At 40.0% G+C, this 18059-nt stretch overlaps 1 protein-coding gene across 1 annotated transcript in view; it reads left to right on the top strand.

Moving 5' to 3' along the window:
• Positions 1 to 1475: 1475 nt before the first annotated feature.
• Positions 1476 to 18059, top strand: part of OSBPL2 (oxysterol binding protein like 2) — a 74277-nt gene continuing 57693 nt past the window's right edge. Inside the window, exon 1 of the mRNA XM_072414453.1 lies at positions 1476 to 1602. The gene's annotated coding sequence lies outside the window, so the exon portion shown is untranslated. The remainder of the gene's footprint in view (positions 1603 to 18059) is intronic.

Here is an 18059-nt window from a genome sequence, read left to right as displayed (position 1 = left end):
TTGGATGTACCTCAGCAGAATTACACCACCTTCATGGAAATTTCACAAAAGTGAGGATACGGAATTTCTGACGCAAAGGTTATTTCATGGTAATGGGCCAGTCATCCCTATTGAATACATCACTGAATACTTTCACTGATGGAACAATTATACCAAAATGGTTACAATGTTATATTTAAAGAGTAACTAAATCCTAACATAAATAAATAAATTATAAACAGACAGGTTCTTTTGGGTATCATTGTCACAAGGATTTGAGGAAAAGTCCAGAATAATATGGTTGCATTGTGTGCCCTCTCTAATAATCACAAGACAGCAAAGAAGGATTCCTTAATAAAGAGAAATTAAATCCCTCAATACTTATCTGTCCTTGTCCAATCATGGGCACAGCCATCTTCTTCTTTCTTCTCTTGGATGACTGGCCAGGCAAGGATGAAGTAATCGGGACTAAAGCTGGGATTGCCGTCTTTACCTGTCAGCAAATGCTGAGCGACGAAGCTTGGCTGTGACCAGGCAGGTAAGAATTGCAGACATTACTGATACCTTTCTACAATAAACACCTGCCTGATTGTCAATGTTCGATGTGGGGCTTCAGTTCCACTTTAAGATCATTGTGTGCCCTGATTTGGGTGTCCCCGAATAGATTTTTGAGGAAAGGTTAGGCCAGTGTTTCTTAACTGTTTCAACACAGGGGAACCCTTGAAATAAATATTATACCCACAACTCACAGTATTTTAGTGTGGTGGTCAGTGGGAAGAATGCTTCTTACATTGCTGGCCTTTGGGAAGAATGTCAGCTATACAGACAGATAAAAACATATTTGGTGTCAGGTAAACTGATCTGAGAGATTCAAACTACTGATTGCTCAAGGAACCATTATTAATTTCCAATGACAGACAGAACAGGAAGTCCACAAATAAAAGCTTCTACTAATGCTTCTCTACTCCATTCAGAGACGTAATACAACATGATGGTGGTAATGGACTGTATAATGCTTGTTTTCCCAATGCACAATATGCTGCCATTTTATAATAAAATAGGCCCTAAAGCCCATAAATAAAAGATGGCGGCCCTGGTTGTGTTACTGAACATGGTGCAGGTACGATTTATTTCCAAATACATGGGTGGTGCTAATGCAGTTCGCAGCAGTGCATGAAACGCATGAGTATGAATGGACCCAGAAGGATTTGGTCCCCAGAACTTGGACATGAGGGGAGTACAGAACAAGTCTGGTGATGTACATAAATGTCTTCCATAATTCCATGAGGCAGTGCAGGTGGCATGGTGGTGGCATGGCTGGTATTCTGTGACTCAGCACTGGGTGAATGTGCTGCACGTAGCTGAGCCTTATGTAACATTTCTCATTCCTATTTATTTAATAACTTATTTATTTCACACACAGCCCAGGCTGACATCAGCACACATACTCCAAGCCTGGCGCTACTGCCGCCAACTCCCGCCTACCGCGCCTCCCTATTGGACGAGTGGCCCGCCCGTCTGACCCCACCAGGCGGTGATTGGCTTAGGCGGGAGTGACTGGGCCTGGGTGCTCACTTCCGCCTGGGTGTCAGTGGTGAAGCTGAGTCCCTGACAAGCAAGCAGGTAAATAGACCAGGCCTGATGGGGCCCCTGGGCGGGACGGGGATGGAAGGGGTATCAGGCAGCTGAGTAGATGCCCGGGCACTGGGCTGGGTGCTTACGTTTCCTGTAATGTGCTCATACGCACCTGTTTGCTGCCCATTGCATTGGGTTCCCTCCTGTGTATGCTGGGAACTACAAAACCCAGCATTCTCTGCTCTCTCATTGCAGTCTGGGTGGCTGGACTAAAACTACAGGTCCCAGCATGCATTGCAGGGCTCCCCTTTATTTTTTGGGACCTCATAGTTGCTCTTTCAGTCATTGGGGAGCAAAAAAGTGGAGTTGTTGCTCATAGCATCCTGTTAGATTTTCACAGAGTATAAAACTTCACACCTGCTTGGTCTCTATGACTTTTGTAATGTCTGTGGGCAGGTACCTGTCCAGCATCAAATCATCAATGTTTAATACAAATTCTTCAATGCCAGCTTTTAATAAGTTTGCTTTCCATTTATACCAGATCAATATTTGGATTGTTTTTACTAGAGAGGAGCCTGAAAACTAAGTGTAAACTTTTTTTAGGGGTACTTCACTACAAAAACAATAAACTGCAAACTGTGTAACTTTGTATTGTTCTAGAAAGTTGATGAATATTCTGTAATAATATCGAGCATGGGACCATGGCGTGATGGTATTATGTATCGGTGTATCTGGCATGGCGCTGATGGTATTCTGTCTTGGTGTATCTGCCATGGCGGTGATTGTATTCTGTATCAGTGTATCTGCCATGGCAGTGATTGTATTCTCTATCAGTGTATCTGCCATGGCAGTGATTGTATTCTCTATCAGTGTATCTGCCATGGCATTGATGGTATTCCGTATCGGTAGATCTGCCATGGTGGTGATGATGATCTGTATCGGTGTATCTGCCATGCTGGTGATGATATTCTTAGTCTCAGTTCTTTCATTTAATGCGGTGAGAGGAGAACAAACCGTTTATTCCATACTACGTTTTTTTTTACCAACAGCCCGCTTGTGTTGTGGACTGTTGGCAGCCATGGTACTAATACCTATTAGGTGGCAGTGGCACTACTGGTAACTTATAAAACGGGGTATTCCCTGCAATAAGAAAATCTTCCTGGACAGATGTTTTTGAAGTGAGTTTTTGGATTTTTCTTTGTAGTGTTTGGAATTTGCATTACATGTTTCTATGCATTCCCTTCCATAATATTGTTAATACATTATTTCTACAGATTTGTAGATTAACCACTAGAGACTGGAAGGATGAACGGCTACAATGACTTTGTCTAATTTATCAGCTGCTGAGATATTTATTGTACAGACAAGGCATTTTTTACATGGAGTCTGACGATGATTGTCGTCAGAGATGAGCACGACTTGTAGCATGTGTACAGTGGTCCTCTGATGTTCATCAATCCACCATTGATGAATGACTGCTGTGCACTCCTATTGGGGAGAGTACAGCGGGGTGCCACTCACTTATTCACTCCCCCCCTCATAGAACAGGACAGAAGTGTGAGCACGTTGATTGTTCATTTATCTATTACTTGAAAGGATCACAAAAGTTATTTTCCAGTGACAGTTGTGTACGTGGCCCTATAGTCTTACATTGTGCAAAGAAGCAGTAAAAATAACCATTGCATAACATGTGGAGCAGGAAGATGAGCTTGCCTATGTAATAAATACATAGAGCTGACCCCAATCAAATATTTATCAAAATAATATCCAGTACACTGAGGCAGGTAGTCTGATGGCTCTTTGGAGTAATTGGGCAAATACCCAAAAACTTTGATAAATGAATGTTAGTCTAAGGGGTGGGCATTCCTAAGCATTATTCATTTGCATGCAGGCAGCCCTAGATGCTGGCCCTCCATGATTGAAAGAGCTAATATCCAGTGGGCTGAATATAGTGAGGCTTCATGATGCAGGAGGCAGGCTTTATCTGGCTTGTTGCAGCTTCTAATGCCCATTGTTAGTATTGTACGGTGTGCAGTGATATCAGAGTGAATCATTCCAGTACAGGAGTGTAGGTAAGGCTGGAATTCAGATATAAGTGAATATTGTGAATGAATGCTGGTCAGCTTTAGGGGTCATACCTATAATTTGCTGCTCTCAAGCACCCTTTTGACTTTCACCTATTTGCTCATTAAAGTGACCCCATATAACTCAGTGTCTGCTTGGTGAGAGAGTTATGCAGATATTAGGATTTGTATAACTCATTGTGGAAAAATGTCTGGGCCTGCTTATAGGTTACCTATACCTGGGCATTGCTATGTGAGATTGGTGAGGACTTCTGAATTGTACTACTTTGGATAGATTTCAGGGCAGAAGCTGTGTGAAAAGGTCCTTTTTATCTTACAGGTATTCCTAAATCATTTAAATGAGCACACAGGTTTAAAGTATTCTGTAATATAGCTTTGGGGGCCTTTTTCACACTGGTTGCAGCTTGTATGTGAGCAGTTCACGTGGCAAGCTTCAGTCTGTTCCTTTGAGACCTTTAAACTTCATCCAAAGATATTTGGATTTAATTGGGAGTGCGGTCACTTGAAAAAAGCTACAAGGGTTTGCCAGCAAGCTTAAAGCAGTGCTAAATGTTACAGAAGCCTGCTAGTAACATTAAAGTGACAGCACTGCCATGAAGATCTGTGTTTATGACCCCAAACTGGAGCTGAATGGTACTTTTAAAACTTTAACAAAGTTGGCTAAGAGCTGTGCAAGTGCTTTGTGAAAGCTTGCTGTACACATTTCAGGCTGCTGTGACATTTTAAGGCTCCATTATGACATCTGTTGTAGTTCCTGGACATAAAACCTAAACCTAAGTCCCTGAGTACACATTGTTACAGCTCTATGGTAATTGTTTGATGATTTTATTGTCTTACCTGCCTCCATGAAGCTTGAGTAAGCTATTAAAATGACTGTAACTCCTTAGTGTGCAAAGCAGTGTTTAACCCAGAAATGTTTTGAAGCTGGATGGGAAGAAATTGTAGGCGGGTGGAAGCCCCTGTATTGTGACCCAACTCTTCATTAACCAGCCAAAAACAGCCAGGTGGTGATTGAAAACTGCCGGGTGGTGCGCCCAGCTAAAAGGTGCTGGGGAGAACACTGCAAAGCAGTGTAGTTAGAAGAATTCTTCCATGTGTTCTGTGCTGGTTCCTGCAGTAAGATACAGATGGCAGAGGTATGTTGAGAAAAGAGTAGTGTTATAGAGCAATACTTATAGCAATATATTTCTGTGTAAGATTAGGGATATGAATGTTTGGAAGAACCTTATTGGACCCTTGGATCTACCTATTCCATATACACATTCACTACATGGCCAGAAGTCTCTGGACACCTGACCCATACAAGGTTTTTGGACATCTACAAAAAAAAATCCTGGCTGTAACGTAGAGTTGCCCCTCTTTCACTTTTCAGAGAAGGAATTCACAATTTCGGAATGTGTTTGTGGAACTTTGTGTCATTTCAGCCAAAACAACATTGGTGAGGTCAGGTAATGTTTTAGATCTGACATGTAATTGCATTCCAATTCATCTCAGAGGTGTTCAGTAGGATTGAGGTCAGGGCTCTGGACCGTTCAACTCAAGTTACCTTACAGCAAACTCATCAAATTGTATGGGTTAATGTGCTTTGCTGGAACAAAAAATATCTTTCCTTTTACTGTTACAAGGTTGGAACTGGTAAAAATGTATTTTTATGTTCTAATGTTAATTTTATTCCCTGGGAACACCTGAGCTCAGACATTTGGAGGGCAGTGTATTTACCTTTGGTCATTAACAATATGAATGACTATTACTGCTTCCGTGCATTGCTGTACTGTGATTGAGAGACTCGGCCACTTGAGCCTCAATAATGGAGCCGATAATCACACGTCCATTACCATTGTTCTTCTTCTTCTGCTAGTTGTTTGGCTTTGTTACTTTGTGAGCCACCAACGTGGTACAAGTATGTATTGAATTAAGTCTGTGCACACTTCCTGCCTATTCAAGGACAAAATATATTGATGCCACTGGATTAACCAAGGCACATAGCATTTTCAAGCCATCAGTGCTGCCCTTGGTGTTTCCCTATTGTCCCCTGGTCTATGTCACTGGGACTAGCTGTGATACCTGTTTACATTTCATGGTGTAATTTAATATTCTACAGGTTAGTGTTCTGAAATCTTATGTAATGGATTCATGTTTCCAGTTATAGCCTAGTACATATCTGATGTATGTCTGTAGGCTGTTCTTTGTAACCCGGCCTTAATTCAATATGTAATGTTTGCGTGCCCACGGTAAGGCAGCATTACATTATGTAATAATCGCTGCCTTTATTATATCTATTTCCCTATCAATTTAAATTCTTTTCTAATGCTTTCTGTTTTGTAATCTGATGATCCGATATACATTCATTATTATGCTGAGTTTCACAATATTATATCTTAGCGTCAATAATGTCGGGGAGCTCCGTACAAATTTATGTTTAGGTCTGGGGGGGATGTAATGAGCAACTTTACTTACCTTGTCATGTTCATTCTCATTGCCACCGGTCTAAAAGCCCCCATTCTGTGTTTGGAGGTCACAGGCTTTAGTCGTGCATTGTAAGAGGGAATGTTGAGAGCCTTCCAACAATGCTGGATAAAAGGGAAGCCACACGGGCTGCTGGGAAGCGAAGAATAAAGCTGGGATCAGTTGTGTTTGTATTGGTGGTTGTACACTATGGCGTGACTCCATTTAAATGTCACCAATACATTGTATTAAAGCAATTCCCAGTTTTCTGTGCTGCTAAGAAAAATATCAAATGAGAATTGTTTATTGATGTAGGAAAATGGAGGGATTTAAATGAATATTTAGGGCCATTTCAGACTTCAGATGACTATATCGCAGGCTCGACCAAATGAGAGCAGTTCCTAGAATCAACATGCCACTTAGAACGTTGTGATTGCTTTTCCACCTTTGAAGGTAAATCCACACCCCCACTGCAAGCACAAGGTCAGTGCATGCAACGTGTTGAATTAATGGAGTCAATGGATGGATGGCAGCAGTTCACTATGTGCCTGGAGGCAGCTAAATGTGCAGTTTTGATCCACAAATGTTAAAGGGACCTTGGCTTTCCAGTTGTCTTCTGACTCTCTTCCAAATTTATTATTAATAATAAAGTGTTTATATAGTGCCAACATATTACACTGCAATGTACATAAATAGGGGTTGCAAATGACAGACAGATACAGACAGTGACACAGGTGGAGGAGAGGACCCTCCCCCGAAGAGCTTACAATCTAAGAGTTGGAAAGATTCAGTATACTCCTTAATTTATTTTACATAATAAACCTATATACTCCCTAGGTCAGAGTCCGATTGATCCAAATTGGAGCATCTGGAAAATATTAGCACAAACACAACATACAGTCTCAATGCAGATTTTTATGCTTTGTTGGAACTAAACCCAGGACACCAGTACTGTATGTGCCATCCACCTAGTCATGATGGAGGAATTTATATTTATATAACTTGTCCTAGGGATCTAAATTCTCAATTCAGTGAGCCATATAGTGACATTGTGCTGCATTTGTGCATTCAGTGAGTGTCCTTGTATACAATGCCAAGATCCAATATAATCCTAGAAACCTGAGTTGCATAATGTTATTTTCTCATCCTCTGTGTGAACCCTGTATTATTTAGGTCTGTCATTGTATATTAAATGCATGCTGTGGGAATGATTTACTGAATGTATAATTTGTTCTCGTCTCTTTCCCCATTTCTGTCTGCTGCAAACAACCGGTCTGATTTGTGAGAACATATTTTATAAGCTATCTCAAATGTCTACTCAGTGAGCTGATCAATCACTTATGACGGCTTAGACACATCAGGAATTCTTGAGTTTTTTTCCTCACTTGGAGTTCCATGAACACGAATGGTTATGTTAGTGCCTGTTTGATTGCTACTCCTTCACCTGGGAACCTTGGATGATGGTGCCAGCTGAAGCCTCTTTAGTAGTTTTCCCCCTCTTTGTGGCCATTGTCTCATATCTTTGGGCACTTAGGTTAATTGGCGTTGGGAAGGATCTTTCACAATCCTTTCCATTGACGATAGACGCTATGATGCATGAACAAGCTCTGTACATACACATTTCTAGTTTATGGAGAGGGAAGAATGACGGAGCTGCGCTCTCTACCCTTCACCTCCATTAAGATTGTTCCTTGTCCGTGGATCTCCCAGGACCGTCATTCAGATAACAGACGATGAACCCTGTCACATTCTTGAGGCGATTATCGGACGAGAATCATCTGACGTGTGTACGTAGCTTTAGACATCAAGCATATGTCTAAGTAGTGTTCTATGGGTACAATATGGCCCTCCGAGGTTTCAAGGATAAAATAAAAATAAATGCACCACTTGTTGTTCCTCAATTGATACTTCTTTTTGACATATTCCAGCTAAATACTTTTAAGAAACTATATATGACCCCTTTCAGTCTGCAGCTACCTTGAAGATTAAGTGCACTTAGTTCATGAATTTTGACATTCCTTCTAGTTGAGGCAAGCCCAGGTATCCACATCTTCGGCCAACTCATTCTTCCCTCAACTTGGCCAGAGAATAGTCAAGGCAGATGTTCCCCAGTTCACCCATAAGTGACCCTATGTTAATATAGATCTAAACGCAGATCTAAAAAGTAGTTTTCAGCCTTTTGACTTTGTTTCTACTATAGTTGTAATTGTGCTCCTGCATTCTTTTCCTGGTAAAGATTACACAAAAGGGGCCACAAGTATATCTAGTTTAGTGTTAGGAATGAACTAGAATTTTACTGACACGTCTAGCCATTATGTTTTTGCACACACAAGTAGCAATGGAATTCTACATGGGAGTGTTTGCTATTCTTACAACTGGTGACTTGTGTGGTCACGTGAACCCCGCGCTTGTTTATCCAGGCTCATGTGAAGAGTTAGCACAGCAGTGTTTAGCTGATAAATTGAGAATTGGTTTTGGAGAATGTTGAGTCATGCAGGTCACTGATGGAGGCCGTCACATCCTGAGCTTGCCTGAATTGTCTTTGTACACCGCTGTTCTCATACACTGCTGTGTGGTAGCATCCGTCCATTCCAAATCCCTCTGGGGTTAATTTACTAATGGTGTTGTAACGCAGCACATTGATTCAGCAATTAGTTGGCTTTGTTTAGTGCAAATAAAACTAATGGCAATAGAAGCCTGTGTTTTGCACATGTGCTGATCTGTTATTACCTCGTTTGGTTCATACAGACTTGTCAGTGCAATCCTGGGCTAGTAAAGGACTTTAGATTCATTTAGGTTGTTCTTGTAACATGAATAGTGTTCTTCTGTTGTCACTGCAGTGTTTACCCTAAACAAATCTACAAGAGAAACCTCCTTGGGTAATACAATACCAGGTCTTTAAAGAGACTGTCTTCTTGCCCATTCAGGATAAAGTGATTATACTGAACAAAAGACACTCCAGACCGCTTTATATTTGTTTCTCGTCATGCCTGCTTTTATAGCTGCCCCCTGTAGGATTAAGGCGGAACTGTACCTGTTGGTGGGTGGGGAGCTTCTGCCATAATCAGCAAGTATTACACTGGGGAACCCATTTTTTTATTGAGTTAGATCTTACACTAGTTTTTGTTAGTAATTCTTGGGTGGTGAATCCAGAAATTACCCCAGTTTTTTGCTATCACATCCAGTTTTTACGATACAGGGTACACTCCATTTTTGTCAAAAAAACATGCAAATTTTACATACAGTGAAAATAATAACTTGAATGTACTGTTTATTTAAATTTCTTTTGTTCATACAAAGGATTTATTCTTACTCTATGGCATTGTTTTTATCAATCCCGCTGGATGCTCCAACAATAGTCAGCCATCCTTTGTACATTTCATCTACTCTGATACCGTCCTTCCATGGCCTTCAAATCTTGGTGGAAACTTTCACCTTGCTCATCACTGACTGCACCAAGGTTTTCCGGTAGGTTGCAAAGATGGCTATGCAGAAAATGCACCTTGATGCTCATATTGCAACCAAGCATTTTGTAGCTCTCCAAGAGTTTCTGGACAATTTATGTGTAACTATTAGCTTGTGTGTTTCCAAGAAAGTCCTTGACAATGGCTTTAAATGATAACCAAGAATTCTTTTCGACTTCTGACATTGTCCTGTTGAAATGTTCATTTTTGATGAGCTGTCTGTCTGTGGACCATCAAACACCGGCCTTTATTTTTTCAAATGACAAGCTAGGAAATGCCAAAATGAAGTACTTGAAACAGGCTCCTTCAGTTGGCAAAGCTTTAATGAACTGCTTCATCAGACCCAGTTTCATATGCAGAGGGGGAAATATATTATTCTTTCTATCGACAAGTGGCTTATGTAGAATATTTGGATCACCTGGTTTTAGGGCAGATCTTGGAGGCCAATTCCTTCCCACCCAAGGCCTCTCACGAGCTCTGCTGTCCCACATGCACAGATAACAGGGATACTTGGTGTATCCGCATTACTGACCAAGAAGGTAGCATACCATTTTAAGGTCAACTCAGATGACCCAATTGTGTTGGTGATATTGCAACAACTCAATGACTCCCTTTATGTCTGCATATTCCTCACAAAGAGAAACTGAATGTTCAGTTTGGACTGACCCAAATATATTGCCATTGTGAAAGAGGACACATTTTAAGCTCTGCTTTGAGCTATCAATGAATAGTCGCCATTCAGTTGAGTTATAGATTGGAATTCACAATTCCTCAATTAAACCGGGTTATAGCAATACACAAAGCCACTGTCAGTTCTAAAGTACTGCAGAAATGCAATTTCTCTGGTTCCAAAGTATGATACCTTTGTGCCTTTTTCAAGTAAGTTTTTCTCACGCAGTCTTGATGCTAGGAGTTCTGAAGTCTTCGATAGTCCCAAATCACTCAACTCATGCTGATCCAATCCCTTACGAACAGAGTCCTCTTCAATTTCAAACTCTTCATCATTGTTGTCTCCTAGTTCATCACCATATTCATGTTCTTCAAGAGAGGAAAGTGTAACAAAAACTGGCACTGGGATTTCATCTGAATGAGTCACTGGGCGTATAGCCGATGGTAGACTAGGATACTCTTACATTTATTTTTCTTGTTATATGCTGAAGTTTTCACTATGATGATCTCTTGGTTTCTTGGCTCTCACCAAACTATAGGTATACCAAATGGCATCTTATCATGTGCTTCCTTTGTCCACATCTGTAAACCCTCGACACACTGTTTGCACACATTATGAGGGTCCCAAGACTTATCCTGATCACCAAGTTTAACTTTGAAATATGCCAAATAGGCTTGCTCTACAAAAGTGCTGATGTCCCCCCTTCGACTTGGAATGTTGAAATTGCCACAGGTATAACAAAATGAATCTGGGTTGTTTAGGCACCTATGACGAAAGACAGAGAGACAGACATGATCTGAAAGAAAGTCAACAAAAATTTGTTCAAAATTTTCTCGGATGTTATTATTACCAGTCCATAGTCATGTCACTAGCTGACCCTCAAAGGGGCTCACAATCTAATGATCCTGCCATGGTTATATGTCTTTAATACAGTCTAAGGTTGAAGCCAATTAACCTAACTGCATGCTTTTGGGATTTGGGAGGAAACCCATGCAAACTCTATGCAGATAATGTCCTGGCAGAGATTCGAACCTGGGACCTAGCGCTGCAAAGGCCAGAGAACTACGCAATAATATTTCAGACTTACCTTTATGGAGCCGCCTGCAGGTCCATGACCTGTCTTAGCTGTGTCAGAGAAAGGCGTGATCTTGATCATGACTCCACAGTGAACTCTTTGGCCATTGTGTGGTCAGTGCAGGAGTTATATTGTCTTTGGTGGCTGGCTCTGTACGCGGGACAGCCACACACCTTCCACATCTACATTTTTTTTTCCTGCTTTTAGATGTCATTTTAATTGGAAACATCTTGTTCAATAGTGAATACAGCCTGTTTTTTTTCAGCCTTGGCCTTTGATCCTAGTTCTGTATCAACCCACATTCTTTACACACCTCTCTATGTTAGCCAAGTAACTCTGGGAAAATTACGCAGAGCTGAAAATCCTTATTTGCTTTATTATTCCCTATAGATTGCATATATGAAAATGAATTAATAATAAAGTCTCTCCTGCTGGGTCAGATTATAAATGTCATATAAATACATTACAGTGTCATAATCCGACGTATCCCTGTATTTTTTTTTCAACCTGTTGACTGGCTTCAGGGATTTGTCCCCTTCAATATCTGGAGACTATTATATTGCCTGCAAAGCATTAAAGATTTGTGCAGTTTCTATCGCCCATTTCTATTCTTCCCTTTAAATTTGATTTTGAATAAAGCTAAACCTTAGCTCAGACAGTTCCCCTTGAAGAAGAGTGTTCAACCTAGAATGATGAAGAGACCTCAAGGCTTTATGGCTTCTAAATTAATTTATACATCGCTTTGCTTTAATATACAGTCTTAAATAGGAGCTTTGTTGATTGATTTTTTTTTTAATTTCTGTACTTGCTGTCAGGGAAGCTTAATTGATCGGAGAAGAAAGGGACCCAGTAAGATTAATCATGACTTTGATTTTTGGTGGTGGCTGGGACTGTTGCTACTCTAAACTTTGGCCACAGTCAGCTTGCTAATGTTTTTTTTTTTTTTAAAGTTATCTTTGCATTACTTTGCCATGCCTGTGTCTTTATTTGCTCAAGATATGCCTGATAATACTGATAAGGGCTCTCCTTGCAAAGCTCCCTGCCAGGAAACCTCATGGTAAATGATGTATTGAAGACTTAAAATATCTGCTTGATGTTCATATTTCTAGAAGTGAGGTGAGTTGGCGATATGAAAACTGCAGGCCCGTAATCCTTTCCATTGGCTTATCTTTGCTGCCGCTCGGTGGGAAGCTAGAGTGTAGTGTGGAAAGTTTTGAAAATGCATACAAAATCCATTATATTTGAATGTACACACTTTTTTTTTTGGATAAAGCAATATTAACAAATTTAGATCATATCTGTAAATCTTTTATTATTTATATGTAAAGTTGGGTACTCCAGTTGCTGCAGTTAGACATCAAAAACTATTGAATACCTTCAGTGCATTTGTCTAATAGTGCAGTGATTTTTCTTCATCCTACTTACCTCATTGTAGAAGTAGAGGAGAATATGGAATCAGATGTTTCCCCAAAGACATGGCAGGGCAATGACTGCAATAACCATCAACCTAACCGATTGCACCTGTGTAGGTAAATCTATATGCTATGAAAATGCTTATAACATTTTAGGTACTAATATGTAATCTGGCAGGTAAAATTAGAGGCAGTCGTAGGACCACAGCCAGATAGCTATATAGAAGAATATAAAGTAAGGCATAAACCAAAGGAGACAATGAGGAGAAAAAAAAAAAAGAGCAAAGATCATTCAGATACGTAGTGAGGCAGGAATTCTAGGTGGGAACAGTTCCATCGATTTCCTGAACAACTGAGGTTTGTATTTGGTGCAATAATGATCCGCTAAGAAATGATAAAGAGGATCCATGTGGTTTACATATTAGATCTTCTGCATATTCATCATGTGGCAATATTTATTAGCATTTTGCATCATCCAATGCAGGGTCTGAACCAGGGTTCCTCCTGAGGTTTCTAGGGGTTCCGTGTGCCATGAGCATTTTCAGGTCAGTTATCATTGATACCAACGATCCAAGAGAAAGGCTTCTCTAATGCCCTGCCATTTGCTACTATATAGAGCTTTAGGAAGACCCAGTTTGGAATACGATGTCCAGTTCCAAAGCCTTGCTTACAGAAAGATATTATTAAGAAAGATAGAGTTCCAAGCTAGGTCTTAGGGATAAAACATATACAGCATCGTTCATGCATCGTGCAGTCTTTTCTCGTTGGAAAGGATCGTGAAAGATCCTTTCCAACGAGAAAAATTGCAGGTGTGTATGCAGCTTAAGTAACAACAGAGCAATCTTTCAAGGATTCTGTGTCCTTCCTCCAGGTACATGACTATGTTTTTGGAGATCATATTGTGTATAGCTGTAGATAACTTTTTTTTTTATCCTTCTCAAGGTACCAGTTCTCTGATAGACAGATTAAAAAGGAAGGATCACCGCCTCTGCATGCAAAATAAAATGTAACACGTGCATGTAAAAAAATGTGAATCCTTCAACAAAAATGATGCAAAATATGCACTCAAAATATTCTTTGATTCCACTCCTAAAGAATTTGTAATTTCTGGATGCCACTTGTATTTTATATACAACCAGTCTGCATAGCTTAGGTCTATACCTTTATTATGGTAATAGCACTGCCTCTCCCAAGCTACACCAACATCTGCCCATAGGACAGGAATGGAGCACCAGTATGCTGATTATAACTTCCTCTGGCTGGTCTGTTCCCTGTGTTAGACTGATAGGATTTTTACAAACCAGAAAAGCCTTAATTAAAATACCCATTGCTTTTTTATATATCGCCCCAGTATTCAGCTTTAAATATAACACACAGTGGCTTTGCCCGGTCACGGTTTATTATAGCAATACCATTATACTTAGTTTGTTTCTCGCCTCTGCTTGTTAAATCCAATCAATTTTTTAGCCCTGTGGAGTTGATGATAGCTGTGAATGTTTTGATGTGTAAAGAATAAAAGTAATAATATACTGTACAGCTGCAGAAACTTGTATGTTATGTCCTTAATGTGTCCGCACAAAGCGGTGATACAGCCTTGAACTGACTCATGATGGAAGGACACGGCTGGAGCTCCCCGTGATGACGCATATTCTGACGTTGTCCTGCATCACCAGTACTAGATCCTAAATACAAATTGGACCTTCTAGGAGCTCTTTGAATGCTTTATTAGTAACATATCATTATCTCTGCATAAAATAGGATTTACAACTCTGAGAAGAGACATGTTGCCTGCAGCCTTCCGACTTAAAGATGAACTACAGGCAGATATATAAAATAACTGGAGCTTGGTGAATATTAATACATTACAAAATGTAGTTTTATAAATAGTGTAAGTAAAAGATTTTCACTTGGTATTAGCTTCTTGCCGCCCCAATAAAAGAGATCTCACAATGAAAGAGAAGGTGTCAGTCAGTAGAGCAGCAGTGATGATGTGCTAACAAGGAGGTAATAGGAGGAAAGGGTTCATCTTGTGCAGCTTCTCCTTTCACTACCCAGTCACTGCTGGTGGGTGAGGGACGAGATCTGTAAGGATCAATCTTGTAAAATGTACTTTTACCTGGACAGAGGCAATCTTCCTACTACATTGTTGTTGTTTTGTATTTTTATTCAGGTGCTTATTTACTATATTTGACATTCCTGGATTCCGGGATCCTATGTTACAAAACTTGCACCATTAAGTCACTGTGGAGTTTAAGCAATGGAGGGAAGTTGCAGAGCACAGACTTACATAAGGCTGATCAGGGTTGGACAATAGCTAACTGTGGGCCCTCAATGCAGAACTGACTTGGGGCCCTTGTGCAGCGGTGTACTTTCCACCTCCCTATTTCTGCCCCTGAGGCTGATAAACATGCACAGGCTTATTATCCTGCTGTGCTTGCAATGAGTGTGGGTATGGCCCCCATTTCTTTCTGTCATGCCTGTAATATAGGAGAGAGATGGGATGGGTTTTCTCCACCATTGCTGAAGATTGGGGGCTACCTAAATAGGTGTTGTGTTGTGAGATGAAGGGGTCATTATGTAAAGCTTACAGACAAAACCTGAAAAAAGTAAAAGCTTATATTTGCAAATTTGATTGATTTGCATAGATATTCAAAAGGCAATTACGTCCCTCTCTCCGAAAACAAAGAATCTTTTAATCTTTCCAATTAACCTCTTGGTATACATATAGGTTGCTCCATAATGGTCCTGCAGTGTGCATAGGTCCAAATAACCCACCATTTCCTAACTCCACTACTCCAGGCTACCCTGTCTAGTTCCCAGGTTGCCCCATATTTTTCTGCGCTGGTATACCGTTGAGCTTCCACATGTGTGAACTTTCTGCTTCTTTTATGAACTGCCCTAATTATGGTGTTTTCAGCCCTTTTCTCTCGTTCCCTTGTTTTGTTTTGAAATGTGTAGTGCATTTTGTTTTTGTGGATGTATTATCCTTAATCATCACGTTGTCAATAAATTATTATTACTTAATAAAAATGTTATAAGAAAAAGACAATATCGTGTTCAAGCCTTGCATATGGATTAATTAAACAAGTCTGTGAATATAAGCTTTTATTATTTTACATGGTCCTGGGGTCCTCCCCAGATCTGTGCTGATATATTCTGCTGTCCTGGCAATGAATGTCCTTCTCTTTCCTACATTGCTAGCAGAAATAAGACTTCTGCATGTGGTGTTATATCACCTACAACATCTCCTTAGATGTGCCGACACTCAGCTAGCTTTTTTTTTCCTGGAAGGGATAAGAATATTCACATATAAAGGTTCAACAAAAAAAACAGGCAGCAGAAACATTACACAAAGTCATAACTTGCTCTTCTATGTACACTTTGTACAATGCATGCACTCCTGTGCTAGATGTAGGCAGAATGCTTTCCTGGAATCCAAAGTTCTGGATCTGAACAAGCAACCCAAAACAAGTATTGACAACTGACTGCTCCCTGTGCAGGTACAAGCTGGGCCTGGTAGTACAGAATCCAGAGGTCTGTAACTGAGTACAACTCCTGAATGTGCATATTCATATTAAATAACTCTATAATTAGGAGAAATTCTAACAACTAGGGAGTTCCATTATTTATCGCTACTTTGCACACTCTGGAGCTAGAGGTTAATCAAATATCTGCAGACAAAGAAAAATCTATTACAAGTAAGCCTGCACAGATCTAACAATTTCACAATGAATATTTACTTCCTTTAATAAGCTCAGTGTAGACAGGTTCTCTTTAGGAACAGTGAAATAAAATTCTTTAGTGTGACATCCTTACTACAAAGTGAGAAAAGCGGCTTGTATCAGGGACTATAACCATACATGCGATTGCTATACCAGCCCTGCTATGATGTTCTATATGAAAACATGGCTCACTCTGCCTATTGGACTCTTCAGCTTTTCCTTTATACATCTTTACAAGTACAAACAATCCGAAAAGTTGTTTTTTTGGCCGTTTGAGCAGGATGAGGCCTAAGGGAAATCTGCCTGGCAGGGAGCTCGGTAAATATTTGATTTGATATTCCTTTTATATGTCCCTGAACAATTGATTGCATGTGCATAGAATCTTCTCAACCGTTTAGCATTAGAAACAGCTTGGTAGGCTAAAGCGGTCCCCGGTGTGCAGTGCACATATATGGTTCAAATATAGACACAGACTGGGCAATTAAGCCGTTCTTTAGATAACGTGGCTCACTGGTAATTATTGGCACAGAGTTACCGTCTTATAGAACTGCATGTCTTTTAGGCTACGTACTCACTCCGGGTAATTCCAGCCTAAGATGAACCATTGTGCTCGTCTTGTCAAAATCTATCATGTGTACAACAGATATCATTCATCAGTCTGGCCTGGCGGATTGATGAATGACTGATTAGGAATGACCACTTGTACTTCTCCATGGAGGAAATCACAGATGGGGAAACATCTGTACGGGGCTTTTACACTTATGGCTCTTTACCAGGAACAAGGTATGTGTAAATGTACTTTAATTTATTCTAGCATAAAACTCAATGTTTCTGAAACCAATAACAGGAACAATTATTGTATTTCTTTGGTGTTTTATTCCATAGGAGAATAAATTCACCTGTAATAATATAATAAGTACGCTCTCTGCTTTCTTGTATGAGATGTGCTGCCAATCACTGTGATACACTACAGCAGTATTTTTCATCCAGGGTTCCTCCAGAGGTTGCTAGGGATTCCTTTACCTCAGGTCAGTTTAGGTGACACCGATTATCTTTATGCTATCTCTAATTCTTCCCACTGGCCAGCAATGTAAGCCACATTCATTGACCACTGTGCTAATGTATTGTAAGCTGTGGTTTTAGTAATAATAGAAAGGGTTCCCGAAGACCTGAAAGTTATTTCAAGGGTTCCCCCATGTTAAAAAGGTAAGGTAGGGCTGTACTTAAGGGTCTACATCCAACCCTGTGTTATCTTTCATTCACCAGGGTAGGGGAATGCAAGATATGCTTGTAAGCTTCCAAAGTAAAATAAAAAAAGTAAATAAAGGCAGTTCCTGGAATTTTCAGTATCTGAACATTTTATTTGTTTTTGATGCTTGCAACTGAATGCTGTAGCTACAGTTAGGTCCATAATAATAAAAATAATAATAATAAATATTTGTACAGAGACAACTTTTTTCTAATTTTGGTTCTGTACTTTAAATAAAACAACTCAGATGCCGTTGAACTGCAGACTTTCAGCTTTAATTCAGTGGGTTGAACAAAAAGATTGCAAAAAATGTGAGGAACTAAAGCCTTTTTTTACACTTCATTTCAGAGGCTCAAAAGTAATTGGACAGAGTAAAAAGCTGAC

This window comes from Pyxicephalus adspersus, chromosome 6 (assembly GCF_032062135.1).
Source record: "Pyxicephalus adspersus chromosome 6, UCB_Pads_2.0, whole genome shotgun sequence".
Taxonomy (NCBI): domain Eukaryota; kingdom Metazoa; phylum Chordata; class Amphibia; order Anura; family Pyxicephalidae; genus Pyxicephalus; species Pyxicephalus adspersus.
The sequence above is the reverse complement of the archived record's forward strand: the minus strand, read 5'-3'. Positions and strand labels throughout refer to the sequence as shown.